The sequence below is a fragment of the Propithecus coquereli genome, unplaced genomic scaffold (genome assembly GCF_000956105.1).
Source record: "Propithecus coquereli isolate 6110/MARCELLA unplaced genomic scaffold, Pcoq_1.0 Scaffold403, whole genome shotgun sequence".
In the NCBI taxonomy this organism is placed as follows: Eukaryota; Metazoa; Chordata; class Mammalia; order Primates; family Indriidae; genus Propithecus; species Propithecus coquereli.
The window spans coordinates 540,021-558,961 of record NW_012149764.1 but is presented as its reverse complement, the minus strand read 5'-3'; the positions used below and the strand labels follow the sequence as shown (position 1 = coordinate 558,961).

The 18,941-nt window shown below is 42.8% G+C and overlaps 1 protein-coding gene across 1 annotated transcript in view; it reads right to left on the bottom strand.

Moving 5' to 3' along the window:
• Positions 1 to 18,941, bottom strand: part of SMARCA2 (SWI/SNF related, matrix associated, actin dependent regulator of chromatin, subfamily a, member 2) — a 165,365-nt gene that overhangs the window by 39,079 nt on the left and 107,345 nt on the right. The gene's annotated exons all lie outside the window — the stretch shown is intronic.

Here is an 18,941-nt window from a genome sequence, read left to right as displayed (position 1 = left end):
CGATGTACCACTTATTTCAGTTAAGAAGCCATCTGCTGTTGTTTCTGTTTGGAATTGGGGTTACAAGGAAGATCGTATTACCTTGTTTGCTCTTTTTCCCACCCAGTCCTTTTCTTCCCTAATAAGACTTAATAGCTTGATTCTGTATTTTTTCTAAATAGTTACAGGCTATAGTTCCATTGGTCACCAGGTTATTGCCCCATGCACGTTCCTAAATTATCCTCACCATATTAATTCCAAGCCTGCCTGTTTGGAAGCTAGAGATCATCTCCATGATCTGATCTGATCTTTCCCAATCTGATTTACTGTATTTCCCACTGCTATAGTCTGAATGGTTGTGTTCCCCAGAACTCCTATGCTGAAAGCCTAATCCCCAAGGTGATGGTATAGGAGGTGGGGCCTTCGGGAGGTGATTAGGTCATGAATGGGATTACTGCCCTTATAAAAGAGGCCCCAGAGAGCTCCCTTGCCTCTCCTACCATGTGAGGACTCAGCAAGAAGGCATCATCTAGGAGCCAGGAAGTAGAATTACCAGACATGGAATCTGCTGATGCCTTGATCTTGGACTTCCCAGCCTCTAGAACCATGGGAAATAAATTTGTTTATAAGCCACCCAGTCTATGTATTTTGGTATAGCAGCCCAGACTAAGACACCACTTATGTGAACATTCTATAAGTGACAGGAACACAAATCCAATGCCTCCCCATAGCATGCTGTATTTATCCCCATCTTCGTGATTACTCTCACTTCTCACCTGGAATGTCTTTCCCAATGCCCTGGACCTGTGCACACTGCACCCATGCTTTGGTGACCAACTTCCATTCCACTCTGCCCCCTAGATGTGCCAGATCATTCCCCACCCCACCCAGAGACCATGCCTTACTTTTTTCAATTCCCTTATAGGACACAGCACACTCATAGGGTAGAGAAAGTGAGGTACTGTAAATACAGTTGAATACAAATTCAATTTTTAGATAGGGTTCCCTGGGAAAACTGCTTGTTGGTGTATACCTATTTACTGAACACTAATAATGAATCCAAGTATTAGTATATTTGTTCTAGATAGTTCTATGTTAATCTTTGAGTACTAAATGATAAACTCTAGCATCCAACTCACTGTATCTTCCCTGTATCACTCATTTCTCACCTCTCCTTTACTATCAAGCTTTTAGAGTCACATTTACTGATGATTCTATATCCTGGCCACACCATAAAATTCCTTAGCACCCAGGTCATTAACATTTTCAAAAAGTTGCCAAAAGCTTCCCAATTCCCACATCTTAGTCTCATCTAAACCCTGTTTTATTTACTTTTTCCTCCATCACTCCTTACTTAAAAATCTCTCCTTCCTATGATGCTGCTATAGACTTGTGTTTCCTTACCTTTCCTAACCACATTTTTCTCTCCTTAAATATAGATTCCCCAACTTTTCCTTTAGTCTTTTTTCATTCTCATGGACTGTAAATAGGCAGTCAAATGTGGCCACCTGCCCAACTTTTTTTTTTTAACATTACAGGGGTACAAATGTTTTAGTTACATGGAATGCTTTTGTACTGTTTGAGACAAAGTTATACGTGTGCCCATCACTCAGACAAGAGTACATTGCACCTGTTAGGTATGAATTCACTAATTCCACCTCCACCTGCTTGATTTCTGTTGAGTTTTACTTGCTAGTGTACAACAGACATCACTAAGTCCCATGTCCTCATCAGCAACAGCTGAATCTCTTAATGACCCTGTGAGGACTTACTGCTAGAGAACTTCACAGGAGCCCCTCCAGAGGGATGCAAGGCACAATTCAGGAAGGCGTTAATCTCACCACTCCTAGACGGCAGGGGGGTGGGGGGCTCCCTTGTAGACTCCTGCTGAGCAGCCTGGACACAGACCCACAATCCTCAACAAGCCAGTGCTTTCTGAGGAGCACTAACTACCGATGGGAGGCACCTGAGAGGAATCCAGTCTCTCATTGTGGGTATAAAATCTTCTATGGAAATCCAATTTGCCCCCATGGCTTCAAATATGACCTTGTTGAGGCTCAGAAAGCAACGCCCCAAAGACTGTCCCTTTGACAAGCTGAGAGGTCTTAGAAGTTGTCTCAGAATCAAAATCCCTTTAACCTTGTATTATACCTGCACCTCCCACCAAGTGCAGGGAGAGACTAGCTCTGGAATTTCTTTATCTGGCCAAGAAAGCTTCTTTCCAAAAGAAACACAATTGCCTTCCTCCCCTCCCTGAAATCTCATTTATCTCAGAAAAGACTGAGGAATGTAAACACACCTGAAAGGACTTCTTCACAAGATAATACCTGCTTCTCAGGCCCAAACTCCCCAAAATATCGCTTACAAGTTAATTTCTGTCCATTCATTCCCCTTATGATTTACCACCCCTCAAAAGAATTGTCCACATTGCCCATCTTCCCCCGCCCCTATGACAAAGGTATATAAGCTTCTATGCCGCACTGGGCTATTGGGTCGTCATTCTCCTGTGATCCCCCTGTGCTATGCCTGTTAAAATAAAATTTTGTACACCTTGTCCTATCAATGTGCCTTTGTGAGTCGACTTTCAGAGGGCTAAGGGACTTTTCCCTTGGCCCCTACAACCTCAATGCGTATGGCTTCAAATATTCTCTCTAGCCTGTACTTCTTGGAGTTACCAATTGGGATTTCGACTATCCTACCAAATCAAGTTTATCACTTTTCCTCCAACTGAGCAAAGATTTCTCCTCCGGGATCCCTGTCTAAAGGTAGCATCATTTCCCCCCCAATCATCCAGGCTGGAAATTTTTAAAATCATCAGTTTCCCTTCTCGTTTCCCTGCAGTCTTATTAATCACCACATAGTTTACCTTTAAAATAGTTCATAAACAATCTTTTCCCTCTAGTCTGTTCTCTCATAGGGTCAAATGGCATCCCTTGTGGGTCTTCCTGCCCTCTCCAGCCTTTCAAATTCAAATACTTATCTTCTCCCTGCTTAAGGAGGGACACATCATTCATCCTCCCATTTCAAATACGGTCAGGCTTTGAATTCTTTCTACGAAATAGAATGAAGCCCGATTCCTTGGTCACACATAACCTCTAGGGTCTGGCCCCACTCTTGTTCTTTCCTCCCTACTTCTATTCCTATAAAAACTCTGCTCTCAACACACAGTATGCTTCCGTCACTGATTTCCAAGCCTCCATGTCCTTCCCGTAGCCCGAATGATGCTCCTGCTCCCTCTTTCCTATCCAAAGTAGGCTCATCTTTTTTAAAAGGGCTAAAATAATCATCTTTTATAATATCCTACCTGGTCTCCCCTTCCCCCGTACTATCACAATACATTACAGGTATTTTAATTCAGTTTGTTTAAGTCTGCTTTGTGTAAGTTCACTTGTTTTAATGTCTGAATCTCCATTATCAGCTTGAAATCTGCTTCAGAATTTTTTTTTAAGTCATTTTAATCAAAATAGTTTCCAAAGGCACTGAAACTGATGACTTACTCACCAAAGGGACCCAAAAATCTTGCAGAAATAAAATTAAGTCTTTATTGTTTAGCCCACTGCTTTCTCAAAATGACAGGGCTTACTGAGGAAGCACATTTTAACACCTGGCTTAAATGATTACTATTCAAGGGAGGGCCATACAATTAGTGAATTAAAATAAGCCTGGGCAGATATGAATAATGGGGCAAAATGAAGATGTTTGTTTTTAGTTTGCCTTGCTTCAGCCCATCTCTTTAAACTGTCTTTATTTTAACCAGTAACTACACAATCTTCTCTCTTGCTTTAGCTTTGAGAGTTAAATGGCTTAACAAAGATGTTCGACTCTACAGCCTATTAAATAAAATTTATGGGGCAGAGGACACTGGTTTGGACTGAACTCCTGCTCTAGGCCTAACAGACCAAACCAAAATGTAGTTACTCGTGCTGAAGTTCCACACCCACAAACTAAGTTGTTTATCTGACCTTCTGAGAAATCAGGGGAGAGAGAGAGCCAGCGAAAAAGAAATAGCCAAATCCCCCAACAGGCCAGTTTTAGCCAGCACGATAAGAAAGTGCCCTCTGCTTTAACTTTTACAGGAAAAGTAACTTTGAAAAAACCAATCTGCTTTTCTCTATGTTTCTGCCATCCTCTGCCCTTTTCTGTTCATAAAACCAACCTCCTCTGCTTGGCTCATCAGAACACTCATTCTATTTTATCCTAGAATAGCAAAAGCCAATTAAGACTTTTTTTCCTTTTTATTATTTTTATTTGGGGTCTTCCAGTGAGGACAGAAAACCTGCTAGACAAATTCTAAAAGAGCTGTAACACTTGCCAATTAGGATCTTTAAACTAAGCTTGTTTTAACTTATTTTTTCACAAGGCAAAAAGGACCCTCCCAATATTATCCCTGGTCTGAGGAGCCATGAAGTTCAACACCGGTCAGCTCAAGGGCAGAGCAGTGTCCGCAATTCGACTGAAGGAGGTAAAGCCGAGGAATGGTAGAGGCCCTGGCTTCCCGAGAGGCAGCCAACCACAGGGTGGGGAGACTGACCTGTAGTCCCGACAAGCCTCGGAGTCCTGCTTGCTGCCCGGCAGAAGGAAGTCCATGCAGGCGCTCCCCTCCAGGAGCGACCAGGTTTGCAGCCTCCTAGGGAGGCGTCCCGTGCCCTCCAGGAGGCTGTCTTCAGTGCTTCCGCACAGCCCTCCTACAGCCATCGAGACCACCTGTTGCTGATCTGACTTGCTCTCCTGCACCTTTTCAAGAAGTGGCCAGAGCTCACGAGCCAGGAGGAGGTTGGCTCGTTGGGCAAAGGAGCTGTAAACTGGGATGTGATCTACTTGTCTTATACCAAACTCCCACAGCCCCTCAGACTTGCGCAGACGTACATTTTCAAAATACAAAACGCAAAATTCAACATTCGACATTCACTAAACAAACACACCTATCATGAACTAAATGCTAAATACAAACCATCCTGCCTACCTGTGAGGCTGGTTCCTCATCTGCAAAATGGGAGAGATAATACCCACTGAAAGTTGTTAAGGGGATTAAAAGGTGCTGTGTGTTTATGGCATCCGTCTAGCACTTTCTGATACAGAAAAGGGAGTGGGTAGGCACCTTCCCAGAGAAAGGGCCTGATTTGGCTCAAGAAAAGTCCTGAAAACTCTCTGGGAATGAATTTGGATTAGGAATTCAGTCCTGGGGAGGGAAATGGCATGATGCTTGCCAACTCGATGGCAGTAAGAAAGCACCAACTATATAACACAAAAGGCAAGAAGTTATCTTTAAAAGAGAAGGGAAAACTCTTTTTCCCGTCTATGAAACACCAAAGTCCTGTTTAGAGAAAGGAAGCAAACATTGCTACTGCAGTGTGGGCAGGCACGCCCCTGTGTATCCCTTAATGGCCCTAAAAAAAAAAAAAAAAAAAAGTCCTCTGGCACCAAGTGCCCAGCAAAACAGGGTGTTCTCAAGACTGAATGGAAAGACATGCAAATCCCACTGACAACAGGCCAGTGCTTGACAGGGGCCATGGGTTGGGATTTACTGAAGCTACTACAAAGGGCTGAGCCTCACAACAGGTTAAAAATAATTCTGAATGTAATGGCGCCAAAATAAGCTCTATCTGTGATTTTACTGGACTCCTTCTCCAACCTGGATACATGAAGGTCAATAAAATTATAGGTGATTCTATTTTCTTTCTTCATTCTTCTGTATTTTTCATTATGCTTTTATGACAAGGAAATGCCTCCAGATAAACTTTACATAAAAAAAAAAACAACCCAAAGGTCCAGGTGTTTGGGGTAATGCTTATAAAAATGCAGAAAGATAGAACTAATAAAACAGTCAATTATCAGATTCATGTAACCAGATAAATGGCGGCAAATAAAAACATACATCAGTGAGCTCCTACACTGGGTTTATTAATTCTCTTGCAGAACAAATGTTCATGTCCGTGATTTCCCCCTGGAATGTTGACACCGTAGTCTGTTGGACTTCTCAATAGTCTTCCCTATGCTTTCCAATAATAAGCTGTGACTTTAGCGGATTTTTTTTAAAAAATTAAAATGAATGCAAATGAATTTGGGTTTGATAATTTGGGGAAAACTTGATGTTTTGATGAACAAAATGGATCCATTTGGCAGCTGTTATATATTCTGCTACGTAGTGTGCAAGGGATTAAAAAAGCGACCAGGGTGGGTAGCTTCTTGATGACAGAGTGCTAGAAATTCTTGGGCTTGGTCTGTGCAAAATCGCTGAAGCCCCCGACTATTACACCTTGGGTAAGGAAAGCAGCCCCTGTAGCAGGGGTGCTTCCTTTAGAGCCCCGCCACGTTGGCGTCCTGCCCATCACGTCCGATAGGCACACAGGACTTGCTGCAACGCCGTAAACAACCAGGTGAGTCCCCGAAAGCTCTACAGGCTGGATCAGGTACTGAGCTACATATATGCGTGAGAACCCTTTGTCAAGCCTGAATTTTCAAAAGAAACTCTAAAATTGGGGAGGAAAAAATCTCTCACCAACACCCCTCCGAATTTTAGTTTCTGAGAATCGAGACTCAGAGTTGGAGCCAGACCAGAGCAAACCCACATCATTCTTTCTAGGGTGACCAAAGGCAAAGTTGAAGAACGACAGGGCAGGAGAGGTGGGCTGTGCTCTCTTCCCCACCCTCGTTGTTCCCCACATCATGACTCCAGTGTACAGACAAGGAAGACCAAGGGGTGAAATGGCTTATCCAAGATGTCACATAGCAAAACTTGGGCAGATCTGGATGCAGAACCCTGATATCCTGATGTCTACACCCACCTACCTTCCTCTAAGTTATCCGAGGCAAATTGTGGAAGAGAAGAACAGAACCACTGGTAGTCTTGTTAAAGCTCAACTTTTGAAAATATCATCTAAAATAATTTTTGGAAAAATATTCTACAAGGTCTCAGAGAAAGAGCTTCTAAAAAATAGCATTATGCCTCAGGAATTTGCTTTCTACAATGGGCGACGAGCAGTGGCTTAAATATTGTTTCAGCAGGAGTGGCAGGAGGAGAATCAAGCTTTGCCTACAGCAAAGGGTCCTGGCCCCAACCACCCTTTTTCATGATTCTGACAATTTGTTCTTTAGTAGAAAATAAGAAAGGAAGTCCTCTAAAAGATATAGGGCATTACACTTTAAATCAGCATACTCATTTGGGGAACTTTCCCGTAACAAAATTAAAAAACAAAAACCCAATTAATTTAGAACTTTCTTTTTGTCTTTTAAGTTTGATTAGATGTGCTGTTCATCTAGTTTTTGCTGAAAAAGAAATAAGAGGGTTCAAGCTAGAAGACAGCAGTTATAAAATTGATGGGAATTTCAGAGAAATAGCTGGGTTGAAGCAATGATTGTAATTTTTAATGCGTATTTAAATAATCTTCATTAATATGTTCTTAAATTAGAAGGAAGCCCTCAAATTCTTGAAAAGCTTAAGCACTTTTATGTCAAAACTGTGTGCCTTTAGAATTCTCTTAAGTAAGGAATCTTTACATGAAGACACAGATCACTGGAATGTAATAGGAAAGAATCACAACAATTTCTACCTTGACCTATATTAGTCAAAAAAAAAACCACATGATTCTCCTGACTTTGCCAAAAGAATATGGACTGGAACTGAGTCTCCTCTCCTAGCCCTCATTTCTGCCCAGTGCATTCACTTATTCACACATCTGTACTGAGTGCTTATGATGAGTTCAGTGAGCAGCTCCAGGTACTGGGATACAGCAGTGGAGAAGACAGGCAAGGCCCTGGCCTTCTTGGAGCTTAATACTAGTGGAAAGAGACAATGAGATGACTTTTAGGTAGGGGCAATGACAGCAAAGAACATTAATGTAGGTTATGTGACAGTTACTGGCAGGGGCTGGGTATTTCAGCAAGGGTGGCCAGGAAGGGTCTCTCTGGAAAGGGATCATTAGGATGAGCAGGAGACAGCCACGCAAAGGTTTGGGAAAGAGGCTTCCAGAAGTACAAAGGACCAGAAAGATGGTCCAGTGGAGCAGCTGCCCAGACACCCAGGGGAGGAGAGGAGAGTCCAGTGCCAGGCAGGGGCCTGGTGACCACAGCCTTATAGACCATATCAAAGTGTTTGGATGTAATTACACTGATGATTGGAGGCCACTGCAGGGCTTCATGCAGGAGTGGTGATCAGAGCTGTTTCTTGTTTTGGAAAATTCCCACTGACTTTGCTAGGTAGCCACCTGAACTGCTGCTGTGAACGGAGGAAACCTAGCCTCCAAAATGCCAGAAATCTGCAAATGTTACACATTCTAGACCCTTATTATTTTGGCACCTAAATCCTTCAATCTCTTTTTCTTTTGTCAAAGGTAAACGACTGTGATGTGCTCAATTTCTCCTTCACTTGGGGCCAAGCTGGGTTGAGAGACGCCGCACAAGCACAGGTATTGCTGTTAGAAAGGCTTGCCTCTCCCAGCTGCAGCCAGGGCCACGAACGCAGCTGCCTTTTGTGTCCGGAGGCCACGCTGTTTGGCCAAGGAGGCAGCAGCCCTTTCCTCCTCTGGGAGTCTGAGGATGGGGTAAGGAAAAATTGTAAATAACATCCCTGGAGTGGACAAAAAAAACTCCAGAGTTAAGCAGAATATGTGCTGTTTAAACTCTGATTTCCTGAACAGTCAAAAACCATACAAGTAACAGCCTATTTTAATGGCCTATTTGAATCTATTAATTCACACCTGTGTATACTCGGAGACCTGCTCCCAACAAGCGCTTCAAGGCAGCTAACTGTGCGACATTACCTCTAGTACTCTCTTCATATCTGGCTTTTAATTGCACTAACAAGGCAGGCCAGCCACGACTGTGAGGAAGAGAAAGTTAACATCGCTTTCCCTAGGCCAAGCACAGTATGGGGCTCAACCTAATCGATGTCCAATAAATGAATTGAATTTACTTTGAAACAGCCTCTGTGAATGTACTCACTGGCAAGAGAGCAGGGGATGATCACCATTAAAACAAGAGTAAAAAATAAAGCAAAAGCAGCTTCCTGTGATTTTAGAGGTTATCTTTACATACATGGAAGGGACCCTGCAAATTAAAGATAATGCAACTCAGCCCACGTCCTAGTCAGCTGGGCCACTCTAACAAAGGCAGACTGGATGGCCAACGTGACCGTTAATTTTGTGTGTCAAATTGACGGGGCCAAGGGATGCCCAGAAAAAAAGCATTATTTTTGTCCGTCTGTGAGGATGTTTCTGGAAGAGATTAGCGTCTGCATTGGTAGATGGAGGAAAGAAGATCTGCCCTCACTGATGTGGGTGGGAATCACCCAATCCTCTGAGGTTTGGAAAAAAACAAAAAGGTAGAGGAAAGGTGAATTCCTGCTCATCTTGAGAGGTGACATGCCCGTTCTCCTGCCCTCAGACACTGGAGCTTCTGGTTCTTAGGCATTTGGAATCTGGGAGTAATAGCAGTGGTGGCCTCCACCCTGGTTCTCAGCACTTCAGACTTGGACTAAATGACAGCACTGGCTTTCTCGGGTCTCCAGCTTGCAGATGGCATCTCACGGGACTCGGCCTCCATAATTGCGTGAGTTGATTCCCATAATAAATCTCCTGTTATGTACCTCTCCTGTATCCTATTGGTTCCGTTTCTCTGGAGAACACTAATACAGCTTCTAAACAACAAATTTATTTTTCTTAGTTCCAGAGGCTAGAAGTCCAAGAAGAGGGTGCAGCATGTTTGGGTTCCGGTGAGGGCCTCTTCCAGCTTACAGATTGCTGACTTCTTATTGTGTCCTCAAACAGCAGAAAGAGCACTAATCCCATTCATGAGGGCTCTACTCTCATGACTCAATAACCCTCCGAAGGCCCTACCTCCTAATACTATTGCATCAGGGGTTGGATTTCAACATCTGAATTTGGGGGGAACACAAACGTTCAGTCTGTAACAACCCAGGACAGTCAGAAGACCCGGCCAACATCACATACTTAGCAGGTGGCAGTACAAGGACCCACATTCCAGGTTCCTAATTGCCGGCCCCAATCTTCCTCCTGCAGGCAAGCAGTGTTAAGGAGGAAACCTGAGTAAAGCTCGCTCACGGCTGGGTGAGTACAGGGTGGTGGGCTTGTCTGAGTAAACCTGTGGCCGGGTCCCGTAACACATGCAGCGAGTAAATACAGCATCCTCTTCTAATTTCACCAGTGAGTAGAGAAGGCTTGGAGCCTCTTTGGTCCCCATTGTACCTTTCGCCTGTCACTTCAAACCTTTTCTTCAAGACACACAAGAGATTTTTTTTCCTTCTTTTCCTATTACCCATTGGGTTTTCTCTGAACTAATTTACTACTTTTCCTTAATAGGTAATATATATGTTTTGAATCCTTCTTATATGCCAGGTTCCATATTACACACATTTAAACCTCAGAACAGCCCATCAAGCAGGTTCTGTGATTTCCCCTAAGAGGACAACAAAGCTATGAGAGGTTACACAGGGTCCCCAAGGTCACAGAGCTAATTAGGTGGAGCTGGAATTTGAACCTTTGGTTCATCAGATTCTAAGGCTTATGCTCTTAACCATTATCCTAAACTCCCCAGAGGGAGAGCCATCAAAAGTCAGTTCTTTTCCTGTGATGAAGTAACCCGGCCTCCTCTCTCCCTTCCTAAAATGTACCCTCCCACCCTCACCCCTTGGATGAAGATTTTCTTCGTGTAGCCTTACTGATTTTTAAAAAAGTAAAAAAAAAAGCACAAAACCAAAACCAAATCTTGATTCCAAAAAAGCCAGATATATTCCTAAAACCATTTATTTCTCTGCAGTAGGTTGCTCTATCTCATGATAATGGGAACTTATCGGGGCTTCTTAGTGTCTGTAAGCCAGATCCAGGTTCCCACGGTTACTTTCGATGACTCACTTTGATTTCAGACCTGAATCCCGACTTCAAAAGATAAAACTCAAGACCAGAAATTCCAGGCATCAGTGTTTTGAAAATCAATCAAAACAAGTCCCTCTCACTTCTCAATCTTTAGCATTTATTTTAGTTGGCCCTCTGAGGACTATTTCTTCTACTGAATTTATTCTACTAAATTCTGACAAAAGGGACCATCTTAAAGTCCAATTGCTATAAAAGCAATCCAGTCAATGGATTTACGAAAAAAACAAAAAGTGTAGAAAATTATTAAAATTCGTATACCAAACAATTCACAACTCTTTTTGCCATTAATTAGTTCAGTACTTCCAACCTAAAGTATTGAAGAACCTGGATTTGGCAAAACCCAAATCTATTTTCTAGGGCCTTAGCACTCCCTTGTGTATAAAAACGGAAATGCAGCTTGCTAGAAAATTTTGCCCCCATAAATCTGATGACCCAATTTTAAAAGCTCAAATGCCATTTGCTAAAAGAAAACAAGGGCAATTTTTTCAAGTCATCTTATAGCAAAAAGCAAGGAAAGATTATTTAAAGCAACAAAACAAAAGCAGCAAGACATTAAAAGTATTATGCATATTATGCTTTAGATAAAGGATCCAAAAAAAGAAAAACTCTTGCCAGGATAAAATATTTTAGGAGAAAAGTATATCTCCCAGAATCACTAACACTTTCAGCAGAAACACAGCAGAGAGATTCCAGCCCCTGTCTCTGATTTCAGGCCGGATCAGGCTTAATCCAGCCCAAACAGAGCAGACATTATCTTGTTCCAAAGATTTCTAGAGAGAAAAATCTACAGTCTACCTCTTCATACGTGGAGGAAATGTTTTATTTCTCATTGTGTATTTCAAATATTTTGTTTGAAACACCAATTTTTTTTATTTCAGCATATTATGGGGGTACAGATGTTTACGTTACGTATGTTGCCCTTGCTCCCCCTCCCCCCCCCCAAGTCTGAGCTTCAAGTGTGTCCATCCCCCGGATGGTGCGCATCGCACTCTTTGTGTATGCATATACCCGTCCCCTCCTCCCCCCTCCTCCCTGCCCGACATCCAATAAATGTTATTCTTATATGTGCACTTAAGTGTTGATCGGTTAATACCAATTTGATGGTGAGTACATGAAACACCCATTTTTTTTTTTTTAACGTTTCTTCACACTTTTCCAAGTTCTTTGTCACTAATTCTCCATGGATTTGTTTGCCTTTTCCTGTGTGGCGTCAGCAATTTGGCTGTCTGCAATGACAGGCCAACTAAGGGAGCTTATCCTATATCTTCACCCTGGTGTGATGTGGCTTTTTAAGACACCAGAGTAAATTTCATACAGAGGTGTCACATTTTACTTTATTCATTACCCCCCTCCCCGTTATATATTTTAAGAGTGTCTTATTTGGTTTTCTCCACTACAAACTTTGGGAAGAGGAAGACCCCAAAATCCTTTCAGTGGTCAGCAGGCATGATTATGGGGACCCTATTCAGGCACACAAATCATGGAAGACTCAAGCTCTCATCTGCTGACAGACCGGTCAAGGCAAAAGAGGGTGTTTTGTGTTTCAGAAAGGCTTCTTTTGACTCTGTGGCTTCTAAAATGTGTGGTATCTATGACCAGATTTAAAGATGCCAGGAAGTGAGTCTCAGCTCCATCATTTACGCAGCATTTATTGAGGCCCGACTGCAGAGGGTATTACAAAACAAAGAGGTGTCTTCTTTCAATGCCAGGAGTTTATGCAGTCAGCGTACCAAAAGAAGCATCCACATGCTTATACGTAAGGACCCCACTGCAGACAGATGATGCCATGGAAAGGTAACAAGAGATACCAGCAAATAAGAGAGATTTTTCAAAATTATGGTCTGAAGACATCAGATCCATTGTAGGACAAAGGCATACTCTCCCACGTCCATTCTCTCCACTGCCTGGCAATTGCATATTATCCAGAGCACGTAATCTAGACTGCATTCCAATTATCTTCAAGTGCTGTGGGGCAAAAATCACTCACGCAGCAATTAAACAAATTCAGGGATATCACTAAATGTTTTAAGGAAGGGAAGGATTCTGAAGCTGGCAGGGAGACTGAAAGAACAGGAAGAAGAGTAAAACAAGGCATTCTAGAAATCACCCTCCAGCCCACTTTTCAGCTCTGCAGTCACCCCAACCTTGCACAGCCTCTGCCTCCATAATGACGGCGGCATTATGATGTTAGCATCACAGCCGATGTGTGCATGGCTGAAGTTCAACCAAAAAACCCTGGCCCACTGGGCTCGTCAGAAGTCTCTGCCAATTTAGGTAGATGGAATGCCTGCTCTCACACATAAAGAAGCAAAGATATTTTTCCAAGAAATTATCAAAATGAGCCAATTCTTGTGCATGTGCAAACACACACATATGTAATACAGCTCTGTTATCACCTTGGGTACACCATGGGAAAGCTACAAAATAGTATCAGAATGTTTTTAACCATATTAATACTCTCTTGTACACTTTCTAGAAGGGTCATCTCCTCTAGAGCAACCCATTGCCTTGAGGAGAATTAGGATAAAGCTGATATGCAAAGTCAAGAAAGACAAATAAAACTTTTGACTCTCCAAATAGGATTGTGAGCCCACCACCACAGCAGTCGAAATGAAGCACCACTGATAGAAGAGTTCCTTGGTTCCAGAGGCTCTTCGCAATCCAGAGCCACACCTGGTGGATGGGGACCCTGAGAATGGCACTGGAAGCCACGGTGCAGAGCCTGAGACTTGGGACACACAGTGCATGGGAAGTTGTTGCCTGACAGGAAGGCAAGGACAGGAGTCTTCTTCCATGGAGGGAGAGGGAGCAAGGAGGAAGGGAGGGAAGAGGTGGAGCCTGAAGATACTGCTACCTGTTATATAATAAAGAATCCGTGTGGTCTTCGTCCTGGGTTCCTGGCATGGAGTTTCTACAAGGCTTGGCATTTCCTGAGGTGACTTGTGATGGGCCCCTAGATGGTTTCAGATGGGGCTTCAGAAGGACCAACCACTTTACTAGAGGGTTGGGGCTGTGAGCCGGCCTGACCTCCAAGGAGAACAGAGAGGCTGGAGACTGATTTCCATCACGTGATCAATGATTTATTTAATCATGCATACATTACGAAGCCCCAGTAAAGACTCTCGACATGGAAGCTCAGTGGTGCTGGGAGAGAATGCACCCCGATTCCATGAGGAGAAGGCAGGGGAGCTCTGGGTTCCCGCCCAGACCTTGTCCTCTGTCTCTCTTCACTTGGCTAGTCCTCTTGATGTTTTTGTACTTTATAATGAAACTGTGCAACTGCCAGCAGTACCTTTCCAAGTTCTGTGAGTCATTCTAGCAAATTATTGAACCCAAAGGGTTCATGGGAATCCCTGAATTTATAGCCAGTAAGTCAGAAGTGTAGGGGACCTAGGGACCCCAGAGTGTGGCTGGCGTCTGAAGTAAGGGCAGTCTCATTAAGGACTGTGCCTCTAACCTGCGGGGTATATGTTAACTCTGGGTAGGTAGTGCTAGAATCGAATTGCAGTTGGGGTTGAAATAGAATGTTGCCCCTTCGGTGTCCAAACCTGGGGCGTTTGAGGGGAGTGAAGTGAGGAACAAGAGAGTGAGGAACTAACAATGCTCAGAGGTGCACTTACTGGGAAGCTAATGAAGTTTGGCTGCAGGTCTCTCACTCACGAGCTCCTTCCCATGCTCTGGGAGGGGCCCTCACTGTGTTCATGTGGTCACATATTTTTATAATATTTTTAAATTTAAGACATTTTGAATGGCTTGTTTTAAAAAGCTGCAGGACCCACCCACCCAACCATCAGATTCTAGAAGCTTCAAGTTTGACAACCCCCTGGTGGTGACTTAGCAACTGTTGAGGGAGAATATCCTTCATGTTCTAGCACAGCGTGGGGAAAGCAGCCAAGAGTCTGCAGGCTCCCAGACAGAATACAAAAGACCTGAGAGCACTGTGAGACCAAAGAGGCCAGGAGCCTTACGGGGCAGCTGAATGCAGAAAAACTGCCAACTAGAGCGTATGGCTAGGACCCCAGACTGCAACGGCACCTGTCATCAAGGTCTCCAAGACAATGAGATGGGACCAGTTGCACATCAAGACTTCTCAGGACAGGAGCAGGCCAGCAGCCTTGTGCTGAGACCAGCGGAGACCCACAGGGAAGCAGGAGAACCAGGACGCCCGTTCCCAGTGCATGCCGAAACACCAGCTTCCATCTTTATCCAGATGCCATCTTGGGAAGGAAATGGGGTGGGAGCCCCCAAGAGAAGAAAGAAGCAGCCCAGAGGGGTAAGTGAATGTTGAACTGACTATCTCCAAAAGATGAAGTTAACTTGAGATCAGCTAACACCAAAGTCATTTAAGTTTCCTCAATGGAAACAAGGATTTCAAGGCAACTTAAAGTACCTTTTTTTTTTTTTTTAACTGAGCTGTGATTGAAATTGTGATCCTTCTCATTAAAAACAACATTATGAATACAGAAAAAAAATGTTGAATTCTTCCAACTAAACAGATTCTCTAAAGGACACTGTAGGAATTTTTAGCATACTATGATTACAAAATAAAACCTGTTTGTGATGAAACTCTAACACCATTTGCAAAGAAAGTGGCCATAATTTAAGTGGCTTTAAATTTAACCTCAGTGTGCTGAGGCAGAGACTGCTAGGTATTCATCAAAACCTTGTTTCCCTGGGCTCACAACCAGACCACATTTCCCAGTCTCCCCTACAGCTGGAGTGGCCACATAACCAAGTCTAGCCAATGGAATGTGAGCAGAAATGATGTGTAACCATTTAGGCAGGACCTGTTAGAATTCCACGCCCACTACTCCATGCTGTTTTCCCCACTTCCAGCTCATGAGGATGGAGATGACCAAGCTGGCAGAGGCTCTGGCAGCCTGGATCCCTGAATGACCCCATGGAGCACAGCTGCTCTCACCAATCAGAAACACCCACTATCGACTTTTCTGTGAGTGAGAAATCAACTTGTATTTATTTTTTTGGATAGGTCTATGGAAAATGCATGTGAGATCCATCTGTTGCAGCAGTGAACATTCTCTTTATCTATACTCTTATACATCAATCCAGTGCTGTTTCAATTTGGCAATCAATGGACACTTATTGCTGCACCCTGAAATCCGAAATTCTAAGAAGACACAGATCCAGCTTACTGCCTAGTCAGGAAAGCAGGCAGGTTGGCAACTACCAAGAATACTGGGAAACGGTGACAGAAGGAAATGCAAAGAACTGAGAGAACACAGTGCAAAAAGTGCAGGTAGCATTTACCTGTGAAGGCACCGCAGAGGAGGTGGCAATTGAATTTGGCCTTGAAGGATGAAGAAATTTCAAGATAAAGAAGAGGGTAGGAAAGTTCATTCCAGAATGAATGTGAGTACACAAACATATTATCCATGAGGCTGTGATGCTAAAGACAGAAAAAAATATATATTGTTCTGTTCATCCAATTACGGACATAAGGAGCAGCTACAGGGAAAGAGGATTCCATTCAAAGGGAGGAAGAACCAAAAATCAGAGCCAACTGTGAACTAGAGGGACCATGCAGACAAAAATGCAGTGTGTTTCCTTTTAGGGTTGGCCAGCCGCTTGGCACAGGGACTGCAGAGAATGTGATTTAAGTAAGGGACGGGCAGTAGTTGCTCCATTCAGCTGCCTTCCAACTCTGGGATTCGATGTATCTCCGATGCCTCTGCCAAACAGGCTTTGTACAACATTGCCAGGAAAAAGAAGAATTATTTTAGCCCTGTTACAGCATTTCTTACACAACAGTCCTTGCCAAACTCCCTTTCAAGGCTATGTTGGCTGGGTTCACGCAACATGTTAAATCATAAGTCAGTAGAGAACATCTCTTCACATCCAGGCCCATGAGAATCCCTTAATATCCATTTATTATCAAAAAGCTTAATAGGCTGATATTAAATAGGATTGCTGGTGGTGAACAAAAAAACATACGACAGTAAGCATCTATTTTGAATGCTTAGGCCATGGGGCATTCTGCGTTCAGTACGTTTCTTAGTTAACAGCAAGTTGCCAGTTCATACCAAATATAGATATACGGTTTCCAAAAGATTAGATTACAAAATGATATATTACAATGAAGCTGTATTGAGAATAGCTTTATCCTTCTTGGATGACTTAGTATGTTGTGAGGCACTTAAGGGTTAAAATTATAAAAATCCACAATGTAGTTTTGTAAAACAAACTAGTTTTCTGTTTTTAGACGTTTACGTTATAGGTAAAAGAAGTCTACTAGATGCACTAACAAGAGAAGTGCTATCCTAACATTACTGGTAAGTTAGTAGCTTTCCACTTTCCTCTTATAAGGTCATACTTTCATTTTCACAAACATTTATTGAGTCTCTACCATGTGCTGGGTACTGTGTTAATTCTCAGCAATATAAATTGAAAGAAAAAGAGGAAAAAAAGTAGGCATCAAACCTGAAAACTTCCTAAGATTCATAATGTTATTTTTCTTAACAGCAATTCCCAATGACTATAAAAAAACAGAAGTTTGGCTACATTCTTGCCCAATAAAGAGTTATTTTGCTTGTAATGTTTAGAGATTATACATATCAAAGATTGAATTTAAAACCCTGGCCTAGATTATTGTTGTCTCATCTGCTGTAATAATATTCCAGGTATTTGATTTATTGTTTAAATAAAAGAGAAAGGGAATAGAAGTTTCCTGAGCTCAGAAATGACTATTAAACAAACAAACAAAACCCCATTATAGAATGAATCTTAATTATACAACTAAAACCTCAATAGTGAAATAAAGAAAATTCATAAAATTATATTCTGAGGCCACTCAAATGCAATATTTGACTGGAAATGACAGTAAAACCATCACACACAAGTTACATTTTATACGCCATTGCTCAACCATAAATATGAGTGATGCTTTGTTAGTCTCTCTCTTTTCAGAGTCACACAGACTTCAATCTTTTCAAAATTCAAGTCACATCCCTCTCATCACACAACATCCTGAGTAAATCACATCTCAAGTGGTGCCAAGACCTGTCTGCCTTTGATAGTCAATCTCAAAATACTTCCCACTGCCTTTCTACCCACCTACCTATGTATGGCCTGGGTCCTAAAATGCATGTTTCACGAAGCTTGGGAACTGTATTCCCTTTTGATAAAATGAACAATTCCTATACAACAGCTTCTATTTTGTTTGGTTTTTACCCAACCGCACTTACTATTTCCAGCATGCGTTTATTGGCCTTGTCTGGAATGCATGTCCTAGGTTGCTCTGCCTATCTAGGTACTAAGTCCGCTCCCAGTAATGGAAAGTAGAGCTAAACCCTCAAAGGAAAGATTCACACGGGCCTCCACAATCACACCACATGACTCCTGTGAGCATTTTGATATTTCTGTGCTCTCCGAGGAACATTCTGAGATTTCAGTCCCCAGTCAAAATGAGAAATCACCATTTCTCCACAGGGAAAAAGAACACAAACAAACTCTGGAATAACATTTCCAAACATCAGTGACCCGAGTCCCATGCTCCAGCCTGTGTTTGCAATGGACAGATCAGATCAAGCCGAAATCAAGCACGCAAATGTATCAGCACCGACTGATTCTGTTCTTTCTAGCTAGCTGTGTGTCCTGCATAGTCATATAACCTCTCTGGGTCTCAACTTCCTTGTCACACCAAGAGAGTACAAAGGCACCTTCCAGCTCTAAATGTGCTGTGGGTCTACGAAATAACAATGCAGTTAGGAAACTCTGCTGTCTCTGGGCTATCTCCGCAGGCCTTGCAAAAGTAAAGCTCCAATTAAGATCATAAAATCAGAGGCAACAATTAGGAAGATTTCTAAGGTGCCCTTCCACATTTTGACTGTCAGTTGGAGAGAGTGAGGCATGACCAGGCAATTGGTCATAAAACATTAGTGGGTCTCACAGCTCTCACAATCCTGTGCTTCCAATGGCCAAGCTGCTCTAGCAAAAAATTCTTCACGATATTTTTTCTAAGTCCTGCCTTGCAATGCAGAATGCCTTCCCTGCAACAGCAGGATGACTTTACCTGCTGTGTTCAACAGCACCTTCCCTTTGATGGGCAACGCATCC